This window comes from Marmota marmota, unplaced genomic scaffold (assembly GCF_001458135.2).
Source record: "Marmota marmota marmota unplaced genomic scaffold, marMar, whole genome shotgun sequence".
Taxonomy (NCBI): domain Eukaryota; kingdom Metazoa; phylum Chordata; class Mammalia; order Rodentia; family Sciuridae; genus Marmota; species Marmota marmota.
Window position 1 is genome coordinate 14021719 of NW_025999968.1, and position 24211 is coordinate 14045929.

Sequence of the window (24211 nt, forward strand, 5' to 3'; positions counted from 1 at the left end):
ATATATATATATATATATATATTAGCTTCTTCATTCATATATTAATCTTCTTGCTAACATTTATTAATTTTTACAATTATTAAATGAAGATTGAAATCTTCTAAATATTTTAGGGAGCAACTCATTTAATGGTACAATCCATTGATGACTATAAATTGTCTAAGCTACTTCTTCAGTAGCTGTATCCTGAAGCACTGATTGAGGGTGTATCTGATGGAGCTGATTATACATTTTCCTAATTCTCTCTAAACATTTCAAAATATAGACATATAAATGATTTTTATAGGTATATGACTTTATGATTTAAACATTTTTGTCATATTTAGTCTTCTCCATGAGTCCTTTGGCCACGCTATGGGACCTACATTGTGGTGAACATTGATGTCTGTGATTTTAATTTGGTCTCTGGTGCCCATGCACTTTCACTTAACTCTCTAGTTGGCAGCTTTTGTCTCAGATATATTTAAGAATCTAGTAGAGATCTCTGGATTCTTTCTGCCAGAAAAGCATCATAAGCACATGGACAATTTTACATCAGGTTAAGGAGGAATTAGTGAATTTTAGAAGCAAACGGGGAACTGGTGCAGTTGGAGAGGACTGGACATGGAAGGAGAAACTGGTGCCTGATCAACACCACCTGCTAACTTAACTGCAGATTCTAAGCAAGAAAGTTGCAATAAGGAATTAGGCTGGAGGCCAAGCCAGGTAATGAAGAACCACAGGAGATCCACATGCTCTACGGTTGGCCTTAGGTGCATTTGTGAGGTTCTTCTTGAGGTAGTTCAGATTATGTCACATTAGTGATTTGTTTACAAAAATATCTTAAAAATTATTAAGGTAATTCAGCTAGTTAGTTTTGACAAATTGATATTCCTTATTATTTCTGGTTTTAATATATGTGTTCTTTAATTTATATGTTTGGAAAGGCTGTTCCCAGCATCTCTTAGAATCCAAGCAACTTCCTCTTCTTCCCCTCACATCTTTTGGACTTTTCAGAGTTTCTCCTAGGTTACAGCTCAGAGGTCAAGCTGATGGAGGTGGAGTTCTGAGCCTGGTGCCATTTCTGGATGATTTTTAGTAAACATCTCTATCTTTAAACTTATCCCCAGGAATTTTAACAGGCCTTGTTGCTGCTGCTGTTGTTAGCAGTTGATTAACTTATAGCCGTATTTGGCCAATCCAAAGCAGCAACAACAGCAAAGGAGTCTTCAAAATGGGGAGTGGTTGAGGCCCAGCCACTTGTAGAAAACCCCTTAGTTGTTCCTTGTACCACCCAGGCAGGGAAGTAGACTAGTTCACGTAAATGAATGCAGTGATGTGGTTTAGCACATCAAAGCTCTTTGAAAAATGAAAATTAAAATTGTTCAGACCTGTCTTAATGCTTAATGCTCACTTAAAATGCTCGATGACTAATTTGACTAGCCATTTATTAGAAGATTACTCATTTTAACCTTTGAATTCATTATACTCTAAGTAGCTAAACACATTTTACATAATCTCTAATGCATTAAAATATTAAAATATGATATGCTTTCTCATTAAAAATTGTGTCTTTAACCACTTTTATAAGCATGGTATTTAACACAGTGATTAAGTGTCATGTTGGCCTTCTATACCTGCATTTTGCCAGCTATTAAAGTTATAGACCATTTATCTGTTAAATAGTGGCTGCTGCTGTTTCTTGTGCTATTTTCCTCAGTGCTCTAAAGGTTATTTTTTATTAATAAGCCAATTTTGAGCCCCAAAGAGAAGTAGATTCTTTTGAAAATTTGGCTTTCAACTGGCTGAAGTCAAGAGTGATCTAAAAAGTTGCATTTTTTCCCCCCCTGTGCAAGTTTATCAGTCAAATATTTAAGGCATATGTTTTAAGGCTCTTCCCAGAATATTGTTTAAAAAAACAGAACTAGAATTCTGATATTCTGACTTTTGTCAAGTGTTTTTACCAGGATATCACATAGTTTCATAAAAGTTTGGATTTTAGTATATTAGAAATACTCATAAAATTATGGTCCTTCTCTATTTATTCCAGAAAGTTACACATTTTCTCTATTTTTGTCTAGAAATATGAAACTTAATAGCTAAGATTCAGTCATAGCCTCATTTATGACATTTCAGAAATTAGGAGCTAAAAATTAGAAACATTCACGTATCTTTTAATTTGCCCACATTCTCTGGAAGCAAATCAGGCAAAGAAATAACCCAACTGAGATTGTCTTAAACTAGATTAAACTTATGTTATTATTTCTTCAGCAGGAATTATAAATGTTTGTGTTATGATATGAGTCATTCTGTAGGAGAAGTTTCTTTCATCCTGTGGTTGGAGTTAGGGCTGCAGTATACATGACAAAGTATACTTTATCAATAAATGGTATTAATGATAGCAAAGGTAGAAACTAGAGTAGTGCTCTAGGAACATAATTTTGAGAACATCAGGACCTTCACAACCTCTGCTTCTGTTGTGTTTGTAATGGCTCCTTTGCCTAAGAACTCATGTGAACAAATTTGGTTTCATGGGTAGAGCGAGTCTCTAGATCCTGAAGAGAGAAGCAAAGGCACATGCATACAGGCACAGGAGGAAACTGTAGTTACTTTGCAATGTATTTCATAAACATTTCTGCATGGATTACCATTTGTTTCTTCTTTAAAGGATATTAATGGCTTTAAGGTATAAGATAGTTATCACTTTGGGAAAAAAAGGAGGGAACACTTTTTATGAGAATTACTTTTCTAATTATGCTACACATCTTCTCGTTTTTAATTTGGGGAATTGTTCTATTCTCACCTTATGTGGAAATAAGATCCTTGGAAACTTTTTTTTTTTTTAATTGTATATCTCTAACAAATGGGTTCAATAAGTGACAGGTTTAGATTTTGAGATGCTTCTAGATAGCATGCTTCTTTTAAAAATATGATTATATTTTTGTGTATTTTGGAGTCACCATGGGGATCATCTTTGGAGTACATTTATCAGTCTATGCTAAGTTGGGTTGCATGTGGTTGGGTCAGCGAGTGGGATGGTGGTGTTTGGTGCAGATTATTGAAAATATATGGTAAAATCCCAGTAGCCAAGAGAATATTCTTTGATGCTTTGATCACCTCAGACTTCAAAACTGAATGTTTAAAATATTTTTTTTCTGAAATGCATTTTTATTACTTGTATTGCTAACCCTAAACAATTTTTTTTGTATTATTTATTTGGTACCAGGATTGAACTCAGTAATATTTGACCACAGAGCCACATCCCCAGTGGTGTTTTTTGTTTGTTTGTTTGTTTTTGAGAAAGGATCTTGCTAAGTTGCTGAGGACTTTACTAAGTGGCTGAAGCTGGCCTTGAACTTGTGATCCTCCTGCCTTAGCCTTTTGAGTCCCTGGGATTGCAGGGGTGTGCCACCATGCCTGACTTTATGCTAACCTTTTAATTGTGAATAGGACTATGTGTGAAAGAGATTCAAAGAAACTTTATAACAATTGTTGCCTCATCTATTTAATAAATATTTATTAACTATACCTATTTATAGTCTTATTTTTTATTTTCTGTTTTTATTATTTAGTGATGCTCAGAATTAAATTCAGGGCCTTGCACATTCTAGCAAGCACACTGTCACTGAACCCTTATTTTTATTTTTGCTCCCAGTCATTGTACCCAGGAACATGTGTGTGTTCTATGACTGAGCTGTACCTCCTGCCTTCTAATCATAGTTCACAGAAATGTAAGCTAGCCAAGGTAGTTGTAGTAGGGCCACCTGTATTTCCAGCAAATTGGGAGGCTAGGGCAGGAGGATCATGTGTTCGAGGCCAGCCTGGGCAACTTAGTGAGATGCAGTCTTAGCATAAAACAATAAAAAGTGTGGGGGATTTAGTTCAGTGGTAGAGCACCCCTGGATTCAATCCCTAGTACAACCCCCTGACACACAGTAAGCCAAGAAGTAGCTTTTCCATGCTTAAATGTTCTCTTATGCAACATGTACATAAAATATCTTTGTTTTCTCCTGCTTTATTTTATTTATTTTTTGTTACTACCTTCTTTGTTGACCTTTTTTCTTCATTATTTTTTTCTCAATTGCAGGATCTTCTTTTTTCTTTTGTTTATTTTTTTTCTCATTATTTATCATTGATCTTTTCTCCCATTACTGTTCTTTTCTGTTTCCATCTTCAGTATTCTGGTCACTTCTGTATATTTCATTTTTCCATGTAGACATGTTGGATCCTGAAAGATCAATAACTAGTTTTCACCCCTGAGATCTCATGTTGTCTTTTACCACTATTGATACTTCCTTTAAGAGAAATGAGACCCTTTTACTGTTCTAATTAACTGTTGGCATTCTCTGTGATGTCCTGCCATCTAAAACAAAATAAATGCCTCCATAAACATCTGACCCCTTCTTACACACACATACACCAGCAGGCAGTTAGGAGATTTTAACATCTAGACTGCAGCTTGTCATTTGAAATCTTTAGTGTTTGCATAAACTCTTGTCACTCAAAATAAGGTAAGGGGGAAGATAAGGGTAGTTCTTGGGTTTTAAAAGAGGAAGTCTCCTTCCCCCACCCCTAATTTCAATCTTTAACATCTGGTTCTGACTACAGATGGGATAAAAAATAAATAAATAAAAGAGTTAAATCTCCCTTCAGCCTGCTCTTACCTCGAACAGTTTGATCTCTGGTAATATTTCTATTTTTATTGTAGTCTGTAGGGTCAGATGTTTTTGTTAATGATTTGTAACAGGAGATCAGAAAGCTATGCCTAATGCTTTATAGTTCTCTGAGTATTTATAGTGTTACATGCCAACATTTCAAATCTCTAGATGGGGTTAGATTTAATAATTCTTTAATGAAACCTTGAAGGACATAAATTATTGTTGAATCCCATGTCTTTCTCTTTTGTTTTTGAGACAAAACAAAAATCAGAAACAGTTAATTAATCTACTGACTTGCATTTGATTATTTTGACTTTTGAATAAATAATAAATTCACATGAATAGAATTCAGAAACTCCTGTGGGATACCTGTGCTTTTAAAATAGTACATTTAAAAAATATTGAAGCAAGCCTTTATATCTCCATTCAATATAACAATTTTGAAGTAGCATTTTTGAAAAAAAATATATTTTAATTTGCTGAGGTTATCTTGGACATTAGCCCATCACCTATAGAAAGTAAATATGACCCTGCTTCTGATAATGCATGTCCAATTAATATATAGAAGGACTAGATCTGGGCCTGTTCTCCATGTGGCACTGGATGCAGCTTGGTAATTAGCCTTTACAGTTCTTTATTGCAGTGGGTATAAGCCAAAGGAAACTGTACCACTCTTGAATCTGGATAGAATAATAAAAAGGATGGAGCATCCATTTTCCATTATTGTTTCTATTTAAGTGTGCAGAACTCTGTGATGCCTATTGAAGAGAGATTCATACCTGCGAAAATCAAGTTGTCCTGATATCTGAATCAAGTTATAAACTTGAAGTAAATTACCAACTTAAATCAGGTCTAATTTTACCTACATATTTTACATGCATATATCATGGATATGAAAGCACTATATATACAAACTCAATTTTTATTGAAATGAGATTTTATTATGTGAACCAGTGGTTGAACTTTTCAATGGAAGGAAGACGGAAAATGCATTAAAAAGAACCCCCAAACTCATACTATTATGGTATTTACATGTAAGTTGAAACAATAACAAACAAAATACAACAACAACTGTGAGCCAGTCTTGTTTCTGATTTTAGCTTCAATTCATGGACTTAGGATAAAGTGAAACTGTGGCGATTTCATATTTAGTTTTAGGGGCGGGCTTTGATAGAAAAGCAGCTGCAGGGAGGGCCACCTCCTGAGGTCATAAGCTGGGTTTAAGGAGTTAATGTTAAAATGGAACCAGAATTTCTTTCTCTTTCTTTCCCCAGAGAAGAGGGAAAATAAATATGTTTTAAACACACTCAACAGGTATCTATCCTCATATGTTACATATTATGTTATGCACATTTGTGTCTGGTTCCTTTTGCTCAACATTATGATATTTCTCCTTATTGTTGCATATTGTAGCAGTTTGTTCATTTTCAGTATTGCGTAGTATTATTTTGTAAATGTTTCACAATTTTCGTGTTCTGTTGATGAAAACTTGTCCTGAGTAATGTTGCTATGAAAGTTCTTGTACATGTCTTTTGGTGAACATATATATTCATTTGTGATGGATAAATAGCTAAGAATAAGGTAGCTGCATTGTGGGGTGTGCATATACTTTCTTTTAGGAGAATAGTCCACTAAAATGTGATTAGTCCATAGGAAAGTATTTCCTATTTGTATTAGGGGCAGTAATAACATATGTATAATTTCAGTATAAGTAGCAATTCAAATATTGAATTCTATCCCCTCATTGGTCATTGGCATTAGACTGTTACAGGGCCTCTGAGTTTGCAACAAAACTTCAATAAACATGGAGATCAAAACAACTGATTTCTTCTATCTCTACAGTTCTGTGATTCCCAAAAACATCTTATAGAAGTATTCTTTGGTAAATATCTGCTAACTCTGGTGGAACAAGAGTACCTAGTAAGGTTGATGTCAGATTGTAATATTTTTACAATAATTAAGTAGTGTATGGATATGCAGAGATGTCTCTGGGTTCTTTAGTAAGCAAGTGATAGTAATGGGCTAATTCATTTAAGACCCATATTTTAAAACAATTTTTTTCTTCTTTTGGCTATAATTATCAGGAAGTTTGAAAATGTTCAAAATTAACTTATAGAAATAGAATTTTACTTTTCAAGTAATTGGATAACTTGGAATTTTGTGTCCAAAAAAACCTTTGTATTTCATGTTAAACTTCCAGTTGGGCTCACTGAGTTAAACGAGAACCATTGTCTCCTGTCTTATTTTTAGTATTGTTAGGTTATTATAGTAGTCCATTCTTTTTCCTTGTGACCTTTTCTGGTTCACAACAGATCTGTTTCAGAGTTGGAAAAAATGAGCTAATATTTCATGGGTAAGTAATAACTAATTGTTAGCAGGTTGTGTTTAGTTCACTTTTATGAGAAGCTTCTTCATCACTTTTTATTTTGTATCTTTTTCAAAACTTTTGGTGTGTACCTCACTGGACTCTTCAGTTGTGATTAGAGGTTTGTGGAGCTCCTGCAAGGTGGAATCCTGACCATGCATGATTCTTCTGACAGGAGTTCCTCTGTGCCCCTCTGTGGTCTGGAACTGGCAGTAATAACAGGCATTTTAATGAAGTTAAATTTATCTCATTAAAGGAATACATTTTTTCCCCTAAGATTTTTGCCCTTTTCTTGTGATATGAAAGTGTTATTCAGTGACAAGTATGTTATAGGTTTTGTGTTAATGCTTTTATTGGTGAAATAAATAGGAGTCCTATGTCAATTTTCCCTATTTTTGTGGTTAAACATTTCATGGCCTTTTAAATAAAAACATCTGAAAATCAGTGGTTTATAGAACACCTTCCTCCATCAGTTATTTTATATTGAAAGACTTGCTTCTCTGCATGGCAGATTTTCAGACCCTTAGTTAATTTGACCCTTGATTTGTTTCTCCAAGCCAGTTCTGCTTAAAGAGTGTCCTCCTGCATTTTAGTTTCATTCTCTCAGGTGCCAGAATGTAGTGGCTACAGCTGATCTCACAAATTTGGCCACTGCCTGGCTTCCTTCCACTTGGCGGTGTTGTGTTCATTACCCCACCACGGGGTGCACCAAGGTCTGTCTCTCTCTGATTAGTGGTTCTCATGACAAAATAAGATAGCAGAGATAAATTGACATTTGCCAAGTATATTTATGCTGGTGGGTAGGCGATTGCTTTTTTATTATGGAGTTAGAAGGCGATATACAGTGGTGGGAAGAATCAGATATAGGGTGGGAGGGGGAGTACCTTATTGGTGCATTTGCAGAAGAAAATTTTTATTTCCCTGCTGGCAGGTCTAACCTTTTGTTTTCTTGGTAATCTGAAGGATAGAACCAGGCATAACAGACAGATGGCTTGCATTTATGAATCTCAAAAATTAATGGAGATTGATGGAGATTTTAAAGGGCCAGACTAACTTGCTGCTTCCTTGGAGAGTTGACATAGGTCAGCCACATGGACAATGAACCAGGGATGTGTGTTGTCATCTTGTATTTCCTGTAGAAGGAAGAAGCATGGAAACAGCAGCTCTCTTTCTGACCTCTGGCAATCTGTTAGAACATCAGAAGAATATTTTTTTTTTCTCCCAGGAGAGAAATGTGGGGATAAACTGGGGTGTGGTGATGAGGGTATTATCCATCTAATGTTGATATTTACAACAGTGAAAAGTACAGACTGTCCTAGGACTGGGCCTTCAAGGACTAAGGCTGAGTCCTTTAGGGTTATTGAGCAAGAAGGATGACAAATGAAAGTCCCACCAATGTTGTTCTTGAGATCTGACCTAAAAGAGAAGGTAAATCACTCTAAAACAATGATGTGCCTACCACTGGTGACTTTACCAGGCTCCTTACAGGTTGGTGGTGTCACCAGAGGGACTTATAGGTATGTGGTTCATGACAGAGTCAATTCCCTTTCACAAATCTTTAAATAGGTGTTTAGATCCTGATACTTCTTTAGATGCAGTTTTATTTAGAGGAAGAGCAAAAATAAAGAGACTTTGGTAGTTCCTGTGAAGCCAGGGAAGGTGTTCAGACAGTAAGCTTGCCCATGATCCACTTGGAGATCTTATTAAAATACATGTTCTCATAAGGCAGTTCTGGGATGGGGCCTGAGATGGTGCATTTTTAGAGTTCTGAAGTGATGTCATTTTGGTCTGAAGCTCAGAGTTTTACTATCACTGTTAGATGTTTATTTGAATAAGTAGTGTCCCTCATACTTCTATATGTTTAGCTTTTTTTTTTTAATACTGAAGTAGAAAAATGCTATTCAAAATAAAGAAGATATATATTATTATTCCCTGTGGTAAATATCATATAGCTGTATCATGGGAAGAATGGTGGTAAATATAGATTTTAATAGAATCCAAATTGAACCTAATAGCCAACATTTTGAAAACACATTCCAGTCAGAAAGCAATGTGGACTACACATTGCTATTTGTAGACATCTCCATGTGGCACTACACTCAACATGTGTGACACTAAACAGCTGTCTGGAAGACAGATTTTTGTGACAGATTTTGACACAGGAAGTATATCCAGCCTCCATAAAGCCTAATGGAAAAATTTAAGGCTCAGCTACAGTTCATTTCTAAAGAGCAAATTGTAGTGTATCACATAGAATCAAGCAGGGTTTACTTCTGAGAACTTTGAGGGGTCTCCCTATCCAGGGAATTACCAAAGAGGATGGCAAATGTTGGCATGGTAATTGCCTGGCTGTTGACAGTGTGTGTTTGAGTTTGGTAGTACTCAGGTTATTATTCTATTTTTGATCATGAAAAAGATACATTTCTTTACTACTCTAAATATTTATCTGATGACTCATCTTTGGAAGTGAGGGAATTACTGTGGTATTTTGAAATGGAGACACATCTTTTCAGAAGTACATCAGCAATGTGATCTCTGAGCCTGTTTCAAATGGTAATACTCCAGGGATTGGGAGTCTGCCAAAACAGAACATCTGCTCTGAAGACCTAGGCTTCTGGTGCATTCCTCTCTGTGCACTATGGTTTCTTTTCTTTCCTTTTGTTTCTTGCTTGTTTTCTCAGTTTGTTAACTCTAGATTATATTCTTTCAAGGACATAGGGAAGAAAAACTCACAATTCATTTATTATCTAACAGCAGCAAAAGCTTCTCCAGTGAAGCTTTTCAATTTGGATAAAGATCTAAGGATTTCTAATTATTAAATTGTATTTGTGATACATTTAATCTAATGTGTTTTCTCTTTCAGTCCCTCCACTCCTCCCTTTTTTGCTCATGCAGTTTTCCCTGATGGATCATGGTTGCATGTGTGGACCCCTGCATCCTTGAGCAGCACAAGTAGAGGGTGGGCCTGTGCTGGTTCATGGACAGGCCTCTTTCCTGAAAGCCCATCACTTTGACCCTGTATTGTGTCATGTTGTCAGACTGATCTACACGTGTGCGCTCCTGTACTAGTCCTAAGCTTGCTGCTTTTTATCATGTTCTTCTGTCTTGTTCTGCTTCTCTTAACCCTTTCTAGAAAGCTAAGCAGTTGAACATTTTCTCCTTTTAACTTGTGTGCTTCACAAGCTCCATGAATGTACACCAATTGTACAATTACAATTGTAATTGTTTTTTACTATTTAATCTCAACAGTTACTATACTAAAAATATCTTGACAGGGAGTGTGGACTGGTCTTCAACTTCTGTTTCCATTTCATATTATAGTGGCAGATTACAGCAGGTCCTCAAAAAATATTGATAGAGTGAATAAACTTTAAGCCAGTGAGATTCCATGTATGTAGGTCACAATTTCCATGCTTATAAAACCACGGAGAAAGCTAGGCTTTTATACAAAACTGTGTTACAAGTAAGGTACACAAGAAAATGAAGAGGTGAACTACTGATGATTAACTAATAATTGTTAGGGTCTGTAAACAAGTCAAGATGGCGCCTGGCATTTTGCCAGAGGGAGTGGTTTGTGAAGTAATGCCAGCGAGCCATTAAGTGTGGAGATTCCTTATTGGTTGATTTCTGTATCTAGTTTATGTTAATTAAGATAAGCTGTGTGGAATGTATATATACCCCTCCTGTCCTACAATAAACGGCTCCCACTCCTGCTGTATCAATGTACACAAGTTCCTCGTCACCCCCCGGTTATTTTGCTGCAACCGGACTGCGGCAAATAATCTTTGTGGATTATTTGTAGCTTCCCCTCCTTTTAATATTTAATCCCCTAAGATATAATTAGGCAGGAAATAACTAAGAGTAAAATTTTTATTAATCAGTAAGTATGTAATCTTCCCATCATTGTAATATTTACCTGGAACATTAAAATTATTATTTTCTTTTGAAATATTCTGACTTTTAAATATCTTTTAAATTTTAAATGACTGATTTCTCCAGTAGAGAAATAATGCTTGATTTTGAGCTTAGAGTATAAATTAAATCCGGCAAGTCTTGGCTATCGCAGGGCATCTACTATATGATCATTTCACTTGAGCCTTAACATGGGTACACAGAAAGAGTGTTCTTCTGTTTATATGTATTTTAAAATATCTTCTCAAAATTATTGCAGTGATGGTTCAGATACTGTTGAGAAGCAAAATAATTGTGTTTTTTTTAAAGTGTGTGTATTTTAAATAAGATTATTTAGTACTACTTGACTTTTAAATAGAGACCCCAGTGAATAGCACTAGACAAGTCAATATCCAGGTTGATTTCTAGACATAAGACACATTTAATTATGTTGAATTGTCTTCAGAAAGCACAGGATTTAAATGACAGCTCAATTAAAGACTCTGCTATAAAGTCTATAAATATTTCCATCTCTTTGCTTATATTTTATCTATCTATCTATCTATCTATCTACCCATCCATCCATCCATCCATCCATCCATATATAATGACAGGAAGTTCTCTGCCTTTGAGCACCAAATGGCAGCTCAATTAAAGACTCTGCTATAAAGTCTATAAATATTTCCATCTCTTTGCTTATATTTTATCTATCTATCTATCTATATAAAATGACAGAGGTTCTCTGCCTTTGAGCACCTAAGTCTTATAAATTTAAGTATTTTGTTGGTATAAGTCAGTAGATTAGATTAATAATATTTTCCTAGGTCAATTCATTATATGGATAGCTAAATAAATGTTTTGGAAATTAATTGCAGTCATTCCTTCTCAGTCAAATCTTAGTAGGCTGCTTTCTAATTAGAATAATCCAAATTTCTTTTAACAACTTCTTTGGGTTGGTTGGTGTTAGTACCAGAGAAAATACAGAAAGTGTAAAATATACAATTTTTAAAATGAGGGCTGGGGATACAGCTCAACCAAATAAAGAAAAATAAAATAAAATAAAAAAAAGAAATAATACTTTATTTGATAGAAATAAAATGTTAAAATAATATTTGATATTTTGTTCACAGGTAATTTGCTCTTTCATATCTGTAAAGGGTCCAATTCTTTTTACTGTTAATATTAATTATGGTAATGTTTTAGTCAGTTTTGTGTTGCTATGACCAAAAGACCTGATAAGAACAACCTAGTGGAGGAAAACTTTATTTGGCCCACAGTTTCAGAGGTTCAGTCTATGGCTTGCTGACCCCATAGCTTTGTTAGGTGAGACTGAACATCCTGGTGGAAGGACATGACAGAGGAAATCATCCTAGGACTTGTTAACCAGGAAGCAGAGAGGTTGAGCTCCACTCAGCAGAGTAAAACATAAAACCCAAGTTCATGTCCTCAGTGAACTGCTGCTTCCAGCCACACCGGAACTGCCTACAGCTACCACCCAGTGAATCAATCCACTGATTAGGTTACAACTCTCATAATCTGATCATTTAATATCTGAACATTCTTGCATTGTCTCATATATGAACATTGGGGAACATCTCAAATCTAAACCATAACAGGTAATATAGTAGTTCTCCCCCCCCCCCCCCTTATCCTTGAGTTTCTGCAATTTCAGTTATTCATAGTTAAGTTGTATTCCAAAAATGCTAACTGGAGCATTCTCCAAATGAATAATTTATAAGCTTTAAATTCCCATTTTGCACAACATGATAAAAATCTTGCATCATCATGCTCTATCTTGCCCAGAATCATCTTTTTATCTAACCTGTGTGTAGTGCACGCTACCTTACCATTATTCACTTAGTATCTGTCTCAGTTGTTGGATCAACTGTCATGGTATTACAGTCTTTGTAACCCTTATTTTCATTAGTAATGTTCGCAAAGTACAAGAGTACTGATTCTGACTAATTTAATATGAAAAGAAAAACTGTGTAGTGCTTTCCTTAAGTGAAAAGGTAAAAATTCCCAGGGTAGGAAAAACTAATATACATAGATAGGGTTCAGTACTTTCTGTGTTTTCAGGTATCCACTGGGGGATCCTAGAATACACCCCCCTGCAGATCATGAAAGACTACTGCAATAATGGTAAATTGAGAGCACTAATGGAAGTATAAGTTGAATTTCCATAATCTAAAAATTCAGAATATGAAATTTTTTGAGCCCTGGCATTATGCCATAGCTGGAGAATTTCACACTATGAAAGTCTGCATGTATAAAATTATAAAAAATATTATATGAAATTATTTTTAGGCTATGTTTCTAAAGTATATAGGAAACATAAATGAAGAACATGTGTAGATTTGGGGCCCATCTCCAAGATAAGTCCTGTGTATGCAAATATTCCCAAATCTGAAAAAAGCCCCAAATCTGAAACATTCCTGGTCTCAAGCATTTTGAATAAGAGATAGTGTACTATCAAAGGCTTACTATGTGTCAGTTTCCTAACTCAGTTATTTACTGCTGTATATAGCAAACCACTCCAAACTGAGTGGTGTGATGAACAACAGTTGTTATTTGTATGGCTTTGTGTATTGGTTGGATGCTTCTTTTTCATGTAATGCTGGTCGGGCTTCTTGTTCTGTTGGGAGGTTTAGCAGCCTCACATACATAGCATTTCATTCTGCCTTGTAGCTGGGGGTTCATGTAGACTTTTCCACAAGCTTGCCTGGACTTCCTCACATCATGGTACCCGATTCCAAGAACACTTTCAAAGAGCAGAGGCAGAATTGCAAATGTCGTAAGACTGAGCTTCACCTTATCATTTCTACTCTTCCCACAATTACACAGTTATTATTTCTCCTGCATTCTGTGGATCAAAGCAAGTCACTGTTTATGCCATAATGAGACTTCTCTCTGTAAGAAGAGTAACATGAATTTTCGGGTATCTTTAATCTCCACAAATTCTGAGTTAACTACTGTTATAATTTATACCTTTAAAGTGAGAAAACTAACTCTTAGGCTAAGTTGGTGCCCAAGGTTATACAGTAACTAAGTGTTGCTTGAAATAGGTGCAGTTTTGATCCTCAAGCTGGGGCTTTTAACCGTTGTAATATACTGCCTTCAGTGGTGCTGTACTCCAAAGCCTATTATCTGAGGATAGTTTTATTGATGCTAGGAATGATTCTATTTGTAGTTGCTGAGATTATCAGTGTATTTGGATTATATTGTTGAGTAGCCATGATGTGGTAGAAGTTGCCGGTCTCTCCAAATTTGGATATTTCTGAATCACTGAGTAAGATGAAAGGTGAAAGTCTTAGATCTGATGTTGTTTTGTGCCTACTACATATATCAGCACATTCCCCCCTGCCAAGAACAAATAAATAAAATCCGTTTTTTAAACCGAAATGTTCCCAGTGGGCATAATCTGTTCTACTGCAGTCCACATTTTTCATATGGTTTCAATATTTTCATGTTTACTATTCATTAACATGAAACGTGGAGATTTTAAATTTCCCTTTTTTTGGTTGTTTCTGCTGCTTTGTGGTTTTCTTTTGTTTTGAGAACTAGTTTTATTTGTGGGTTTTTCTTTGTTGAAAAAAAATTTAAAAAGGCAGAGGCGCCTATGCTGTAAGGAACAAAGCAAAAATCAAGGCTTCCAAATTTACTAATGAAAGTTATTGTACTTACTAAAATTTGAATTTTCTGTTAGATATTTGGTAATCTGATGTCAGAATTTCAGCAGTGTACGAGACACACTGAGGAAAGTTTGTAAGTTGAAAACACAATACAGCTTGTTGTATTTTGATATTAACTATGAATTTTGAAATGGAATCACAGGTTTTTCCTGTAGCACATGGCCTTTTCAGTGTCAGAGCTATCTAGTCATGTGCTGCTGATAAGAATATAAGTGGTGATCATCCCAGAGACTGTTTCAGGGTCTTAGAATTTGTATCCCACACCCTCTTCATTTTATAGAGGAAGATCTTTAGGCAAGAGAAGGTTCATGGCAGACCTGTTTATAGAACCCAAGGCTATCAGCACAATGCTTCCTCTACAATATACTATTATTACACTATTATTAGGAGTATAGTATCCGCTTATCCAGGAAGATCCTAGCACCACTACTCATCTATGTAATAAGTTGTATCCATTATAACTTTTTCCAGCTTAAAAAAGTCTTAGACTTTTAAAAAATGTGTCTGTTCTTGTATTTAGAATATTTAAGACTTTTATAGTGATTCAGAGAAATTGTATTGTTTATAACTGGTAGGTTATCACAGCCATATTTTTCTATGATTTCATTGCCTTTTTATTTTCCATTTTGAAAGGCAATATCTGTACAGCATATTCTCACTGTACAGATATTGCATTTGTACAGTTTCTCAACGAGGCAACTGATGTTTAAAGTACCCCCTTCTCTTGAATTTTTCTCATATGTACATATCATACCCATACATCTGGTAAGTGGGAGGAAAATGTGGTCAGTGAAATCTTCTAGTCATGTGTAGCTAAACTTTTCTTTTATGTCAAAATTACATATAATATGCTAATTGATCAAACTGTTTGGGGTTTTCTTTTCCTTAAGCATAAAATAATTTGAGTTGTATTCTTTTTTAGGAGATTGTTATTAAAGGTAGGAAATGAAGTCAGCATCTAGTTTTAGGATCCAGACTCATTCTTTCTGAGCAGTTCTTAATACTATGAACCTAAGTGTTTAATCCTTTGCATTGTCTGCTTAGTTCAAAAATATGAAATTAATTTATAATTAAAAGGACTTATTTAGGAGAAGGATTGGGAAAAATACTGGTGTGCCTTTTGTGAATGTTCTATGAGGAGAAGACTAATGCTATACTTTTTAGAAAATTGGGAATCAGTGGTCCTGTAAGTGGCTTGTGGTGAGTGCACTGGAGATATCTGTTGGACAGCCACAGCAGCACAGTTGCCAGGGGGCCATTCAGAGGATGGGGCATTGCAATCAGTCTGGAAGCCCATTCACTCTTCTGTAGGCACATTTTACATTTTCCTGAGAAAATCAGTATAATTGCTTTTCCATGGCGTTTTTGGTTCTTGTCCTATTTTCAATAAGAATTAAAGAATTAAGGAAGGAAAAAAAGCCATTTATAAGAATTCTACTACTCAGGGATTATTATAATTAATGTCATTTTTTGAATGTTTTATAGTTTTTCTTCTTTTTCTACTTATAAATTATAGTATGACATTAACTTCCCCCCTCCTTGGTGCCAGAGATTGAACCAGGGGTGGTCATTGAGCCACATCTCAGCCCTTTGTAATTTTTCATTTTCTTTTTGAAACAGGGTTCCAGTAAGATGTTTATTAAAACCTTGCCAAGTTGCTGAGGATGGTTTTGAACTTGTGATCCTCCTGCCTTAGCCTCTCAAGCCACTGGGATTATAAGTGTGCCACCATGCCTGGCACAATCAGTTTTAAAAAGAGCCAGTTATGAAGAGGGTTGTACTGGGCACACTATTTATTATCCTGCTTTTTATTTCACACTTTTCATTTCATCCCCTCTGCCTCCCTTTACAATGTTGTAATGTGATATCCTTATCAGATCATACCTAAAACGAATGGTAGAATGGTAATTGCTTGGTAGTTTGTACTTTTTGTTGTTGTTATATTTGGGCCAACCATTTGGAAAAGGTAATTTTTGTCCCAGGGGAGGACACAGAATAAATCTCAAAGTTGTAGTTTTCTTTTGTCAGTACAGGGACAACATGAGCGCCAGGGAGATGAGCCATCTCTTTCCTCCTCATGTAGTTCCTTCTTCTTTCCACTTGTTCCATTCCAAGAGAGCAAGGTTGAAGTGAGACAAAAGGTATCAGTAAGGAAAATTTCCAGAGCCAAAAGGAGGAAGAAACTGCCAGGGAACAGTTAGTGTGATGGGAAACTATGCTCTGCTTTTTTACTTCCTTAGAAAATATGGCAAATGTGTTCCACATACTGAATTTCTGCAAACTACACATGAGGATTATAGCATTAGTTTCCTTTTATCTTTGTGATACTCTCTTTCCCATTTGTGAAGAAGGGGGGAAAATGATAAGGAGAGAAAAGAAAAGGTCTCAGAGTTCACAGAGCAAAAATTTTGTTTTCTGATGTAGGGTCAAACCCCAGACTTAATTTTATTAAAGCTGCTTTTAGTTAAAAAAAAAAAATCTATTTCACCCAGATTTGGAAAATAAATGCATTAATATACAATGTTTCTATGAAGTACTTTTTATACTATTTCTGTCTCTTTGTTCATTAGCATTCCTTGGGGGTCAGGAAATCCTTTCTTATTTATAGGTTTTCAAATATTTTTATGGTCTCTGAAATTACCAAGAACATTCTTTTAGGTGTCTACTGCGTGTAAAAGCTTTTGCGGGTATAAGAATTTCTCCAGCAAAGATTTTTGATATAATAGAAGAGAAATGCACTATGTATATGAAATAACCAGGAATGCCCTTCAGGGAAAACCAGGTTGTGACAGTTATGCTGTGGCCTTTAATAGCCTGATCGATCACATATGGGAGGGGGAAAGAGGAGAGTATCCTGGGAGTATTTTTTTTTTTTTTCTTTTTGGAAGTCTCTTTCTTTAACTTGCCATTTAACTTATCAAAATTCCTGGGAGTATTTTGATCTGAAACTGGTGCAGCTAAGAGTTCAACAGGCTGGGGCTGGAGTTGTGGCTCAGAGGTAGAGCACTTGCCTAGTATGCTTGAGGCACTGGGCTCGATTCTCAGCACCACATATAAATAAATGAATAAGATAAAGGTCCATAAATAACTAAAAAATATTTTTTAAGAAAAGAGTTCAACAGGCTAAGCCATGGAGATTGTGTCAGAGGAGAAGGAAGGAATGGCTTTAGCCACAGTGTGAACCAGGGAACACAGGAGATTTTTTTCAATAATTTGGAGAGAACTCAGAGAATTAATGTGAGAAATAAATGGTGGGAAGGTAGTGTGGTCCCATGGACAGTAGAAATTCTGAAAGAAAATACTATTTTAGGAGAATTTTTAGCTATATTCCATTGAGTAAAAACAAAATTGAAGCCTTTAAAAATAAAAATGGTAGAGTAGGGAATGTTACAGATAAAAGAAAACAATTTCTTGCCAGGTTAAGGAGAGCTTTGAAAAAAACTGATGATATCTTTTTTATTTATATATTTATAATTAAGACAGAGTATCAGAAGCAGTAAATACAGACTAATTAGGATTATTCAGATTGCTGCTTTACTGTAGTTTTATATTTATTTTTTATTGGAGACTAAATGGCAAAAAAATGAATCCAGATTTATTTTTAAAAATTATTGTTGCTGTTGTTCTTCTAAGGTCAAGTTTGTTGTTGTTGTTGTTGTTGTTATTGTTTTGATAAGACTCTCCTTTATCACATTACCCCAGGTCATGAAAGTATAGTCATAATTTTTAATGTTTCTTTTTCTTGTGAAAAAGAACCAAAGAAAACAAAGTTCTTCTGTGTTCTGGTTGTTTCTATTTGAATCTCATAGCAATCACAACTTTTTACAATATTCTACCAACTAAAAATATTCTTTTTAGTTGGTAGAATATTCAATCACATTTTATCTTAAAGGTGAGGAAGTACGGTTTTTCTGTTTCTGTCTCAATAGATTGGTCTACATTTTTAAAATTTGTTTTCCAGAACGATACTTGTTACAGATTAGTTTTAGTAAAAACAAGGTCATTACTAAAGGCAAAAGAGTTTTATTGAAGTAGGTATTTATTAGACTTTTAAACCAAGTATGAGTGATCATATCATATTTTAGTAGATTTTCATAGTAAATTTTCCAGATAAAACCATTTGTTGAAATTATCAAAGAGTTGTTAATCCTACTTTGGCATTGCCACAAAGTTTAAAAAATAACTGGCACTAAAAAAATCATTTGGGAAGCTTTATGAAAGGCATCAAGGTAAGATTTATTATAGTCCTTGTCTTTATGCATACTGCAGTTATAATCCTTGTACTTTTAAAAATCCATATGAGAGGCCCCGTTCAATTCTGGAGCTTTCCATTTCCTAACCTAATTCACCTCCCCTCCGTGGTAACTTTCAAATAGCATCTCCCAGGAATCATAAACTTTTCTTTCTGACACTGATTGCCACCTTGTACTGGTTCTGTCTCAGTTTTATTTTCATTGTATTGTTCATTACCTTTAGAGATCTTTGAGCCCCTTGAATTCATTAAGAGTAGTATTCTGTCATCTTTATCTTTGTATCTTCAGTGCCTAGATGAAGTCTGGTATATAATAGGTATTCTTTAAAGGTCTGGAATAAATGACTGAGTGGATATCAAGTCCTAGCCCATTATTTGCTGTTTATGGAATTATGAAAGACTACCCTCAGGCTTGAAAACCTTAAAGTGAGAAGGTTCTCCAGATCCCCATTAGTTTAATGGATGATAATGCTATATGGAAAAAAAATACTACTATATTTTACTATAACTATTTATTATTAATTAATGGAATTAATAAATTTATTTATTTAATATATTTCTTATTTTACTTAGCAGTGTGAGGCACTTCCCTGCATGCCTTATTTGTTCCTTACAAGAGCTCGTTGAGGCACTTATTTTATTTAAAAATTTCAGAGGTGAAGATACTGATTCAAAGAGGTTAAATAACTTGTTTCAAGACTTACATGCAGAGTCAGGATAGGAATCCAGTACTCTCAAATTTCAGAGTCAAACTCTTTAATATAGGATATTTGAAAAATTATACAGAATATACTTTAAGTATCTTTTGTGATTTTTCTAAGGATATTACATTTGCAAATAATCAGCATATCATTTCATATTTGAGTTATTTAAATAGGACATGGAGTTATTTAAAATTGACCATTTTTAGTTATTTATTTTAAAAAGAAACATTTGCTCTAGGAGCAGAATCCTTATTTTGAGGGACAGCCCCTTGCTTTTAATAATTAAGCCTTCACAGATAACACATTTAACAGATTGGTAAGTAGAGATCAAAGACTGCCCACTCTCCCAGCCTAAAATTCTGAATTGGCCTTACTAGCCATGCTGAGGTAGGTCCTAGCCAAGGGAGATGTAGGACCTTGTTTTGGTTATGCAATGTTTTGAATTGACTTCATGTATTAAATTCCTTTTTATTTTGTAGTTCATTTTACAAGAAGTAAAAGGGGGTAGGTTGAAGATTGCTTACTGTTAGTGTTTCAGGTTAAATGGTTGACTTGTCTCATGGCTTGGAGTAGACTGTGAGTCTTCAATAGTTTGGACTCTTATTTATTTTTTCGTTTTTGTATTTATTTATTCAAAGTGCTGGGGATTGAACCCATGTTAGGTATTTGTTTCAACGCAGAGCTACACTCTCAGTTCAGTATTTGAACTTTTAACATCTTCTTTTCACTCCCCTTAGAGGTATTGAAAACTTTAAAGCATTTGGGCAGAGGCAATGAATAACAATCCAGTTTTATGTAAGACCTCAAGGGCCCATCTTTATAATGCACTGTGTTCTCATGGGGGAGAAATGAAAGGCAAGGTTTACATCTGCCTAGCCTCCTCACTACTTAGGAATCAGAATGTTCCCAAGGTCAAAAACCGTGTGAAGTGACTCTCTAAACCCATCTTGGAGGGCACTACGTCACAAATACAGTGTAAATTGCTCTTTAACTAGACATGAGTCTCATTTTAAGTGCTGCTGTTTATATTCTTTATGTCCTGCCTTTCTTTTTATGTTGAATTTGTTTCACCTTGTAAAGATTAAGAGCATGTTCTAGCTTTTAAATGTGAGAATTGAATTATTAATAGTTTTTGGACAAAAACTGGCCCTCCATTTCTTCTACCAAAAGCAGTACATTCTCACAAACTTTGTACCTCACTGAAATAAAGTGTCATTTAAATTTTTTTATTAATTAAGCATTTAAACCATTTTATTTCCTCATCGATATGTGGCACAGCTGTTTCTCAAATGGAGCAAGTGCAGGGACTACATGCAATCTAATTAGATAACATTCTTTGTGTATTTCATATTTAGTGGTTGCAAATCAAATTAATATATTTTTAATTCATTTTTTGAAATTTAATTCATCAAGCTGTTAGGGGTGTACTACCCCTATCACATTGTATTGTAATGATCTCTTCATTTATTGTGTGTGCCATATTAAGGGTTAGAGTGTGTCATTCTACATTGGACCTTAAATACCTCTGGTGTGCTTACAGTGTTGGTGGTGGTTACCACAAACTTGTAATACTTGTTCAGAAACAGTGAAGTGCCATCATTCCATTAGAGTCTTATTATGTGAATTCATTCTGGTTCAACCCCAAGGTTTAATGTGGACTCCATGTAGTAACTTGATTTTCTAGAGAAATTGGTCCATGCCATTACAAGGAAATACACTATAGATGGCTGAATTCAGGACAAAAGAAGTACCTTGTAACTTATCTGATGTCCTTGACATTGCTAATGCATTTCATATACTTTTTTTTTTTTTTAACTTTAGCTAACTTTGCTTCTCCTCCATTTTTTTGTTATGTTTTGTTTAATTTTTAGTCCCCCTCTCTCTTCTTCAGTTTCCTCTAATATTAACCTCTTGAATAGTTTACCAAATCTACTTTTTGCTTACATGGTTTTTTAAAATACTTTTATTCTGAAATCGTTTCTTAGAAAAAAAAATTCCACACAAAACCAATTAAAAAGGGCTCACCTTAGAGTTAATGAAGATATGTAATAGTAAATATGTACCTTGTCTTGTAAATGAAAGAACCTGTATTGCAAAATTTCATCTAATATTAATTAACAGTATAAGATTATTGAGTGTTGTCTTTGTGGACAGATTTTCATTTTTTCCCCATTGTTTGGGGGTAGGAGAGTTTCAGTGACAGAAACATTCTCTATTAGTAAGTATCAAATCCCTTGTTAAGCAGTCAACATTTCTGGTTGTAGGATGGAAATCAGGTGAATTTAGGGAAAATTGGCTAAGTATAGAATAATTGCAGAAGAGGAGAAAGCATTTAATTACAAAGAACTTGCATAACTGTTGCCTTTCTCTGTGTCTAGATGGTTAGAGATAATTGTATTCTTGTATTTTATTTTCAAAATTGGAAGTTATTAAAAAAGTCAGTATCTAGGGTGCAGAGTGGGTTAGGAAATTAAAGAAAGCACATACTGCATAGCAAAATAGAGTTAAAAAAATCACAGAATCATATAAAAAAGAAAATCTTCTTGCTGTGAAAATGAATTTAAATGTCATGAAAAAGTAGATTCAACTGTGAGTTCTTTTATTACCTTAGTGTGGACTGCAACCCCTATAAATCAATCTCTTCAATAATAAATTTCCATAATGACCATTTACATATATGTTCTGTGTGTGTACACACATGTGAGTATAAATATAAAAAGTCATAAATATAAATATATTCTAGTGTATGTGAAAAATAAGGTAACACAAAACTAATATATTCAAATACTTTTTACTAACATGAGTTTGAGTTTAAAGATTAAAGGCAGAATATATTTTTGCATTGCCTTAGTTTAATCAAAAAGTTAAATATATATGTGTTGACTTACATGCAGGAACTAGAAAATGGAACTATATGTATATTTTACAAATATCCAGTGGTTATATAGGTACTAGTAGTGATTATTAGAACTTCTAGCTTATAATTTATGAAATTTTATTAGTTCTGTTTAAAGTTAAATACCTATATAAAGAGTGGACTTACCTATCCAAAACGGGTTATCATTGTCTTTGTGCTTCAGACTTTATATTGAGTTATAATGAAAAACATTTGGATATGATTAAAGAACAAAGAAGGAAGGACATGGAGAGCAACCAATTCAGAAAATAAGGAACAGTTGGTTTACCTAATTATAACCATCTTGATTTTTCATTTTTCTTTTTATGTATCAATTGGAAGTTTAGTGGAAAGTTAACTCTTTAGCCTAATTGTCAGAATAAATTCATTGCAGATTTTCTAAGGTAACTGTGCTTTCCTTAAAGTTAAATCTTAAAAGTTTTTTGCAGTTTGTATTAGCCACAATTCATTCCTTTGATATAGTATAACAGTTTTTCCTTTTCATTTTCAAAGACTGAAAATCTATATTTATTATCATCTATGTGAGCATGTGTTGATATAAATGAGGGGTTATGCTACATGTAATCCCAGTGGCTGGGAAGGCTGAGGCAGGAGAATCACAAGTTTGAGGGCAACCTCAGCAACTCAGCAAAGCCCTAAGCATTTTAGAGAGAACCCTGTCTCAAAATAAAGAATAAAGAGGGTGAGGGCTGGGCCCCAGTGGTTAAGGGCCCCTGGGTTCAATCCCTGGTACAAAAAAAAAAAAAAAAAAAAAAAATTAAACTGAGTAATGGAAGGTTTGCACTTGGATTAGGTTGAGGTGTGCAGAAATGTGACTGGATCTAAGAAAATGATGGATGGAGCATTTATGTATAACTGTAATGAATTCTGAGATTGTTATTGCAAGTCAAGCACTAAAATAAAGCCCAACTTCTGACTCTCATTTTATAAAAGACTTCTCATAAATGATAAATGCTATGAAAAGTAGCAGACATTTTTGTTTCTACAGTTAAACAGTACAGTTTATTCAGATAACAGTTTTCACTATTGATTTCTCTTTATTTTTCCTTTCCCCACTTTTTATAATGAGCTTCTAATTTATTCTGTATTCATTTTATGTAGGAAGCTATATGGGTTTTTTGGTAAATGTTTTAGAGTGACATCCATTGACTTTTTTTGGTAGGTGCATTTTAGAGGACCTTTGTTGGAGTTTGTTGATTAGTTAATTGAGTCATTAAACTTGGGTGCTTAAGTAAAAATGGGACAAAGAACCAGAAATTTTAATGACAAAGGCATGTGGAAGCATTATATAGTTTTTACTTGCTGCAGATGCTTTATGTGGATGTCTATCTCTGTGTTAATTTTCCAGTCCTAAAGCATTTGCTTCTACCTCAGCCCTTGTACAGTCACAAAATAGTTAAAACTTCATAATGGAAATTTGTTTTATATATGTGTGTCTATTGGATTTTCGTGATTCTGCACAAAAAAAAAATATAGAAAAGCAAGGTTTAATTTTAGGATTTTTTTTTTTTTTTTTTTTTTTGTGTGTGTGTGTGTGTTTCGATTGCTGCTCTTTTATCCAGCACTAGCAGTTTGGAGTTGATCAACATAATTAATGTTGTAAACTTAATAGTAAGAACCATTGCAGATGATGATATTATTTTTCAACAGGAGACATGTAAATCATTAAAATCCCCAGAAACATGGAAATTAGAACAGAGGTCACCTGAATCTCCCTCCTTTCTATTTGATCTTTTTTTTTTTTTTTTTTTTT

At 34.4% G+C, this 24211-nt stretch overlaps 1 protein-coding gene across 5 annotated transcripts in view; it reads left to right on the plus strand.

Moving 5' to 3' along the window:
- Cblb (Cbl proto-oncogene B) overlaps window positions 1-24211 on the plus strand; it is a 203276-nt gene that overhangs the window by 67742 nt on the left and 111323 nt on the right. The window lies entirely within an intron of this gene.